General features: G+C 52.0%; 1 protein-coding gene across 1 annotated transcript in view; it reads right to left on the reverse strand.

Annotated features, from left to right (window-relative positions):
* The window catches only part of LOC119331467, an 18,956-nt gene that overhangs the window by 6,528 nt on the left and 3,639 nt on the right, over positions 1 to 8,789 (reverse strand). The window lies entirely within an intron of this gene.

Here is an 8,789-nt window from a genome sequence, read left to right on the forward strand (position 1 = left end):
TTTCAAACTTAGGCGAGTGCCGGACTGCAGCTAAGTCTCTAAGTGAGAGAACTTAGGCGAGTACTGGACTGCAGCTAAGCCCACGAGTGGGAGGATTGCTCTCTACTCGGTAAGATTTTTTCAAACTTAGGCGAGTGCCGGACTGCAGCTAAGTCTCTAAGTGAGAGAACTTAGGCGAGTACCGGACTGCAGCTAAGCCTCCGAGTGGGAGGATTGCTCTCCACTCGGTAGAATTTTTTCAAACTTAGGCGAGTTCTGGACTGCAGCTAAGCCCTCGAGTGGGAGGATTGCTCTCCACTCGGTAGGATTTTTTCAAACTTAGGCGAAACGGATTCGCAGCTAAGCCCCCGAGTGGGAGGCTGGCTCGCCACTCGGTAGGAAACTGTTTTTACAAACTTAGGCGAAGCGGATTCGCAGCTAAGCCACCCACTGGGGGATTTCTTACGCAAACAAAAAAACAATAATAATCACTGGGAAAATTGTAACGCTCTTATCTTTGATAAATAAACTACATGAGTTTTTCTTATTACATCTCATCCGAGTGAGAATTTAAGTATAAAAGGGGCGGAGTAGCTCCGCATTCCAGGCTCGTGGCTCATCAATCTGGCGATCGACATTGTAGAGGTGGTATGCTCCATTGTGGAGGACTCTGATGACTATGAAGGGGCCTTCCCAAGTAGGAGTGAGCTTGTGTGGTTTCTGCTGATCCACTCGGAGGACTAAGTCTCCTTCTTGGAAGGCTTAGCTCTTCACGTTTCTGGCATGGAATCGACGCAAGTCTTGCTGATAGATGGTCGATCGAATCAAGGCCATTTCTCTTTCTTCTTCTAGGAGGTCGACTGCGTCCTGCCGGGCTTGTTCTGCTTCATCTTCTGAGTAGAGCTAGACTCTGGGAGCGTTGTGAAGCAGGTCACTCGGTAAGACTGCCTCGGCTCCATAGACCAGAAAGAATGGGGTTCTTCCGGTCGATCGATTCGGGGTTGTCCTCAATCCCCAAAGGAGTGATGGAAGCTCGTCGACCCATGCACCTGTTGCGTGCTTGAGATCGCGCATCAATCGGGGTTTCAGTCCTTTGAGAATTAGGTCGTTTGCCCTTTCTGCTTGCCCATTCGACTGAGGGTGAGCGACCGAAGCATAGTCGGCCCGAGTGCCCTGAGAGGCGCAAAAGGCCCTGAATTTGTCGGAATCGAAGTTGGACCCGTTGTCGGTGATGATGCTGTGTGGAACTCCATATCTAAATATCAACTCTCTGATGAAACTGATAGCGGTGCAAGCATCAAGATTCTTGATAGGCTTGGCTTCAATGCATTTGGTGAACTTGTCGACTGCTACCAGCACATGAGTGAAGCCGCTCTTGCCTGTTCTCAGTGGTCCAACCATGTCCAGCCCCCAAACAGCGAAAGGCCAGACGAGTGGAATGGTTTTCAGGGCTGACGCGGGCTTGTGCAGCATGTTGGAGTAACACTGACATCCTTCACATTTGTCGACTATCTCTTTTGCCATCTCATTGGCCCTTGGCCAGTAGAACCCCGCTCGGTATGCTTTAGCCACAATGGTCCGAGAGGACGCATGATGACCACAGGTCCCCGAGTGGATATCGTTAAGGATCATCTGACCTTCTTCTGGTGTAATACACTTCTGGCCGACCCCAGTCGCGCTTTCTCTATATAACTGTCCCTTTATGACTGTAAAGGCCTTGGATCGACGGACAATCTGTCGAGCCTCTTCTTCGTCTTCTGGGAGTTCTTTCCTTAGGATGTACGCGATGTACGGTTCTGTCCAGACGGGAGTGATAACCAAGACTTCCATGATCAAGTCGACCACAGCTGGAACTTCAACTTCAGTCGGATCCGTGGCGCTTTTTGGTTGCGGGGCCTCTTCAGTGAAGGGATCCTCCTAGACTGATGGTGTGTGGATGTGTTTCAAAAACACATTGCTGGGAATGGCTTCTTTTTTGGAACCTATTTTTGCCAGATCATCAGCTGCTTGATTTTTCAGTCGGGGTATGTGATGAAGCTCTAACCCCTCAAATTTCTTCTCCAGCTTTCTCACTGCATTGCAATAACCAATCATGGCTGGACTTCTGACGTCCCATTCCTTCATCACTTGATTGACCACCAAATCTGAGTCGCCATAGACCATGAGACGACAGACGCCGAGTGAAATGGCCATGCGCAACCCATATAAAAGTGCTTCGTATTCTGCCTCGTTGTTAGAGGAATCAAAGTGGATTTGAAGAACATATCTGAGTTTATCTCCTCTGGGGGAGACCAACACCACTCCGGCGCCGGAACCATTTAGCATCTTGGAACCGTCAAAGAACATGGTCCAATGCTCCGAGTGAACCTGAGTCGGCAGTTACTGTTCAATCCACTCAGCGACGAAATCCGCGATTGCCTGGGACTTGATAGCTTTCTTTGCCTCAAACTTGATATCTAGAGGAAGGAGTTCAATCGCCCATTTTGCCACTCGACCAGTTGCGTCCCTGTTATGCAAGATCTCTGACAATGGAGCGTCGCTGACGACTGTAATGGAATGATCAGAGAAGTAGTGGGCAACTTTCTTTGTGGTCATATAAATCCCATATACGAGCTTCTGATAATGAGGATATCTTTGCTTCGATGGGGTCAAGACTTCAGAAATATAATACACTGGGCGCTGAACTTTGAAGGTTTTCCCTTCTTCTTCCCGCTCGACCGTAAGTACCGTACTGACGACCTGTCCTGTGGCTGCAATGTAAAGCAGCAAAGGCTCCTTGCTGATTGGGGCAGCAAGCACCGGCCGGGTGGAGAGCAGAGCTTTGAACTCTGCGAACGCTGCGTCAGCTTCAGGAGTCCACTCGAACTTGTCAAACTTCTTCATCAATCGGTAAAGAGGCAATGCCTTTTCACCGGGACGAGATATGAATCGACTTAGGGCGGCCAAGCAACCAGTAAGCTTCTGAACATCGTGCACTCGCACAGGACTTTTCATCAGAGTATAGTACCGACTTTTTCTGGATTGGCGTCGATTCCCCATTCGAAAACGAGAAAACCGAGTAACTTTCCGCCAGGAACCCCGAATGTGTATTTTGATGGATTAAGCTTGATATCAAACCTTCTGAGGTTGGCAAAAGGTTTCAGCAAGGTCAGTCAGCAGGCAGGAACCCTTCCGTGACTTGACCACAATATCGTCCATGTACGCCTCCACATTCCGACTGATTTGGGTGAGCAAACACTTCTAAATCATCCTCATGAATGTGGCTCCGGCATTCTTGAGGCCGAATGGCATGGTAACATAACAAAAGCACCCGAATGGAGTGATGAAAGCTGTTTTGATCTCGTCAGGCCCATACAGGCGGATCTGATGGTACCCGGAATAGGCATCTAAAAAAGACAGTCGCTCACATCCCACAGTCGAGTCGACTATCTAGTCGATGCGGGGGAGAGGAAAATGATCTTTCGAGCAGGCCCGATTGATATGTTTAAAGTCAATGCACATGCGAAATGACTTGTCCTTCTTGGGGACCATGACAACATTGGTGAGCCACTCGGAGTGGTAGATTTCTCGGATGAACTCCGCCGCTAAGAGCCGAGCCACCTCTTCGCCAATGGCCTTCCTCTTCTGGACGACGGACCGTCGGAGATGTTCCTTGACAGGTTTTACTTTTGAGTCGACTCTTAGGCGGTGCTCAGCCAGCCCCCTGGGAACACCCGGCATGTCAGAGGGCTTCCATGCGAAAATGTCCCAGTTCTCATGAAGGAACTGGATGAGCGCTTCTTCCTATTTGGAGTCGAGTGTTGTCGAGATATGAGTTGGAGCAGCGCTGGGGTCAGTCGGGTGGATGTGAGCTGTCTTCGTATCGCCAGTCGACTGAAAAGCTGACTCTGTAGCGGGCTTCTTGGCTCGCAACAAATCACTCGGGTCTGCAGTCTTCTAGTATTCCTGCAACTCCACCACTGCCATCTGAGCATCGGCGATCTTTGAACCTTTCTGAAAACATTCTTCCGTTTTCTTCCTATTGCCCGTAATAGTGATCACACCTTTGGGGCCAGGCATCTTCAATTTGAGATACACATAACATGGTCGGGCCATGAAACGTGTATAAGCCGGCCTACCCAAAATAGCGTGGTAGGCACTCTGAAAGTCTATAACTTCAAATGTCAACTTCTCTTTGCGGTAATTCTTGGAATCACCGAAAACCACATTAAGAGCAATCTGGCCGAGTGATTCAGCCTTCTTCCCAGGAATGACTCCATGAAAACTCATGTTGCTGGCACTGAGTCTGGACATCGGAATGCCCATCCCTTTCAACGTCTCTGAATACAATATGTTCAAACCACTGCCACCATCCATCAAGACTTTGGTCAGTCGAGTGCCTTCAACCACTGGGTCGACCACAAGAGCTTGCCTCCCAGGGGTGGCAATATGCGTTGGGTGATCGGACTGGTCGAACGTGATGGCAGTCTGGGACCATTTCAAATAACTTGGTGTCGCCGGAGCAACCATATTCACCTCTCGGTTGATGACTTTCAGTCGACTTTTGCTCTCAACATCAGCAAAAATCATCAGGGTGGAATTGACTTGAGGGTATCCGTCGTCACTGTCCTCTTTGTCCTCGACCTTGTCCGACTCCTTTTCCTTACCTTTGGGCTGCTTGCCCTGGAACTGCTGGATCAAGAGTCGACACTGTCGAGTGGTATGTTTTGGGTAAATGAAATTACCCTCATCTTTGTTTGTGTGGACGAGACATGGCAAGTCCAACACATCATTTCCGTCCTGGTCTTTAACCTTTTTGGGGTTCCAAGGCCCTTTAGGTTTCCCTTTAAACTTTTCTTGGGTTAAAGCCAAGGCTTCCCCGGGAGCCGCTGGCTCGGCTTTCCGTTTCTGTTTCCGATTGGAATTGCCTCCGGTTTCTTGGGTGACTGACTTGAGCTTGCCACTCCTGAGTCGATCCTCATCTTCGCCATTAGCGTACTTGGTGGCAATCTCCATCATCCGATTCAGGGACATATCCCCGGTTCGACCAAATTTCAAATTCAGTTCTCTATACTTGACGCCTTCCTTGAAGGCACAAACTGCTTGGTGGTCAGGCACATTCTCCACCGAGTGGTGTAACGTGATCCACCTCTGGATGTAATCCCTCAAAGTTTCATTCGGCTTCTGCACGCAAGACCGGAGTTCCGTCAGTCCTGCCGGTCGCTTGCATGTGCCTTCAAATGTGGTGACGAACACTCGGGAGAGATCTTCCCAAGTGTAAATGCTGCTAGGTGCTAACTGGTTCAGCCACGCTCTGGCCGAGCCCTCCAACATGAGAGGCAGGTGCTTCATGGCCACTTCATCATTGCCGCCACCAATCTGGACGGCCACTCGGTAGTCCTCAAGCCAAGTATCGGGCTTGGACTCGCCAGTGAACTTACTGACTCCCGTCGCCAACCTGAAGTTGGGAGGAATCACAGCGGCCCTGATGGCTCTACTAAAGCACTCTGGCCCCGAAACATGTACTCTACTGCTGGTAAGTGCATCTCTGTCGTGACCTTCTCGGTGAGCCCTGTTCTTGTCGACCAGACCTTGGACGAGAATGGATCTCGCGTCAAAGCCTGGCCCTCTGGGGTCGACTGGAATCCTTCACCCACCACTATGAGGGCGTCTGTCATCCTGCTGGCGAGGCACATACGACCCGCTTCTCGGGGGAGGCGTGGGCACTCGACGTCGACCGTCACGATCGACTCGGTGATCATACTGCTCATGGTTCCCATACTGGTCACGCCGGTCTCCACGTCCCTCACGCCTCGGGGGCGATCTCGGGCTGTGAGCCGACTGGACTGTGTTCGCGGCAACGGATCTGCTGTGAATCCTGTTCCGCGACTGAGAAACAGCGGAATTCTGATCTCCTGCTGCCCGGAGTAACGCTCTGATCTGCAGCAAGCCTTTGCCAGCCTCCGACTGGGAAGGCTGAATCGACTCCGCAATACGGGCCGCAGCTGCTAAATTCTGAATCGGAGTTCAATATACCTGCGGGGCGGGAAGAGCTGACGTCGACTGGATTCGGGAACCCGTTGTCGCGCACGCTCGTCGAGTGCTCGCTAGAGGTTCTCCAGTCGAGTGCGCTCGGCCAAGTTTGCCAGGCGCGCGTCCTCCAAGGCGCGAGCCTCGGGGGTTTCTCCAACGATAGGAGTGTGCAGTGCATCCACGTTCCAGCGGCGAAGTTCTTCTCTCTGAAGCGACGTGAGAGGCTCGGGAAGATACTCCTCATGGAGACGCGACGGGTCGCCTCCACCCGCGCCTCCGTCGGTGCGGGGAAAACCGGGAGGACTGGGCGGTCCATCGACCATCAGAACCTCCGTCGCCGGATCGCTGCTGTCGCACTCGGATGCGGTCTATGCGGAGCCAGTCGAACAGGCCGTAGAGGGATTCGTCGGGCTCGATCGCCGCGACTTGAGGGGTGGCCGACTGACGTGCCACCGCGTGCCTCACCCACCGCTGAAGTCTCGACCGACCGGAGCGCTTGCGCCGGCGGGAAACGGGGAGGGAGGACAACACAGGAGCCGATCGGTAGGGGGTCGACGGTTGCCGCAGGAGAACGCCGCGGACGCACGCGCTAAAGTGCGTTGCACCGCGAGCAGGGAGTGCGTCCACGTCGAGCGGAGCCTCCTGGAGCCAAGCAAAGTCATCGACGATGAACGTGAGCGCCCGAGACGGATCTCGCGGCCCTCCACCGAAACTCCGCCGAAAACCATGATGATTCGAGTCGGAAAAGGTCGCAACTCCTCCAACAAACGCTAAAGCACCTACCCCACGGTGGGCGCCAACTGTCGTGGTTCTAAGTCTGACAGTAGTGTAGGGGGGTAAGTATGGAGAGGCAAGATCTTAGCTATGGAGAAGTTGTAAGCACGCAAGGTTTACGAGTTCAGGCCCTTCTCGGAGGAAGTAATAGCCCTACGTCTCGGAGCCCGGAGGCGGTCGACTGGATTATGTGAGTATGAGTTACAGAGGTGCGAACCCTTGTCTCGAAGGAGGGGGTGGCTTATATAGAGTGCGCCAGGACCCCGGCCAGCCCACGTTACAAAGGGTTCAATGTACATTAAGGCGGGGCGTTACTGGTAACGCTGGTAATAAAGTGCTATGATGACCATAAAAAATATTTAATGACCGACCGTTAGCATGCCGAGTGACTTTAGGTCTCCTGACCGTCGAGTGGTTGGATCTTGGTCGAGTGATTGCTTCTTGGTCGAGTGTCTTTGAGTCTGTCGAGTGGAACACCTTCAAGTCGATTGAAAGGTGATTTCTTCTAGAGATGTCCCTGGGTAGGGCAGTTAGGACAGGTCCATGACCCTACCCTAGGTACATAGCTTCATCAGGAAGCACACTACCAATAAAGACATCGTGACGACAGACGCCGCTCAAGGGCGAGGAAGGCAGCATCGGCGGCGAGGGTCGGGTTATTGGGGAGGGTCGTCAATATAATGAGCAATAACAACTCTCTATCCCTAGCAAAACTTATTTACGGTACCGCGACCCTTTGGCGGAACAGAGCCCATAAACCAACCCGCAAATGTTTGCGGGACGCGTTTACGTGATATGTTCCGCATCGGAGGGCTTGCGGTATCGCAAAATTTTCATAGCTTCGTAAATCAGAGACTTCAACAAAGAAAACCAAATGGAATCATAATATAAATATAAATGGTCCGAAAAGCAATTCACAATACAGCAATCATTTTCATCACAACAAATGTTCAAATTTGAATAATTATTACAACACCAAATTGTTCGAATCATCGGATAAAGACAATGAGGACGAACTCCAATCCATCTATAAAATGCACATGAAACCCCATGAATTTCACCCGAACCTACTCCGAGCCAAATCGAGCACAACCCCGCGAGTGTTGGACATACCTCGCCCGAAGCCGGCCGAAGCAAAGCAGCGCTACGCCGCCCTTTCTTCTCCCCGCCGACTGATGCAAAGCCGCGCCGCCGCCTTCCTCCTACGCGCGCGGGCGAGCCCCATCGATTCCGAGGCTCACTGGCGACCAACCGGATCCACCAGCTACAAGGTCGTGCGCCAAGCTCCGGGATGGGATCCATGGCGCCAACGATGGCCACGAGCCCTGGACACAAATGGGCACCCCCCCTCCCCCCACCCCCTTGCCGAAACTTGGTGGAATGGATGTGGAGCAGGGTGGCGAAGCTTTCGGGTGGCGTGAGGCAGCCGAGGCAGCAAGACCAGACGGGGATGTGCGGTGGCGGCGGCGGCGGGGAGTGGAGACGCGAACGGAAGCGGGCGGAAATGCGTTCACGCAAAAGGAAAGAGGAGCTGGCAAAATTGATTGAAATCCCGTAGATATGAACGAAATGAGCTCGTGGATTCGGGATCCCACAAAAAGTTTCCGGGACGGCCAAAATTGGGGGATTTATTCGGGCCGGGCAAACCCCCTCCGTCCCGCAAACCGACGTTTATTTTGCTGGACGTCCGATTTGCAGGATCCGCTAGAGATGCTCTTAATCGTCCTCCTCTTGCAAGACAAAACATCATCTTTTTCCCTACATTTCCTTTCCGTCCACTTTCATTCTCTTAAGGCCATGGTCAATGCATAGCCTCAGGGTGATGCCTCACATGCCATGTAGGATTGGATGACAGGAAAAGTAGATTGGGATGGGGAAGCGGGATCCTCTGCAGGAGGCGGGTGCTTGAAGATAAAAAATGTGGTCAGGTGCATAAAGTAGAAAAAGTTGAAGTAGTGAGTATGGATACATGTGTAGTGAGAATCACTTTCTATTCTTTGATGAAGCCCACTAGTAGTAGCTTG

This window comes from Triticum dicoccoides, chromosome 7A (assembly GCF_002162155.2).
Source record: "Triticum dicoccoides isolate Atlit2015 ecotype Zavitan chromosome 7A, WEW_v2.0, whole genome shotgun sequence".
NCBI lineage: Eukaryota > Viridiplantae > Streptophyta > Magnoliopsida > Poales > Poaceae > Triticum > Triticum dicoccoides.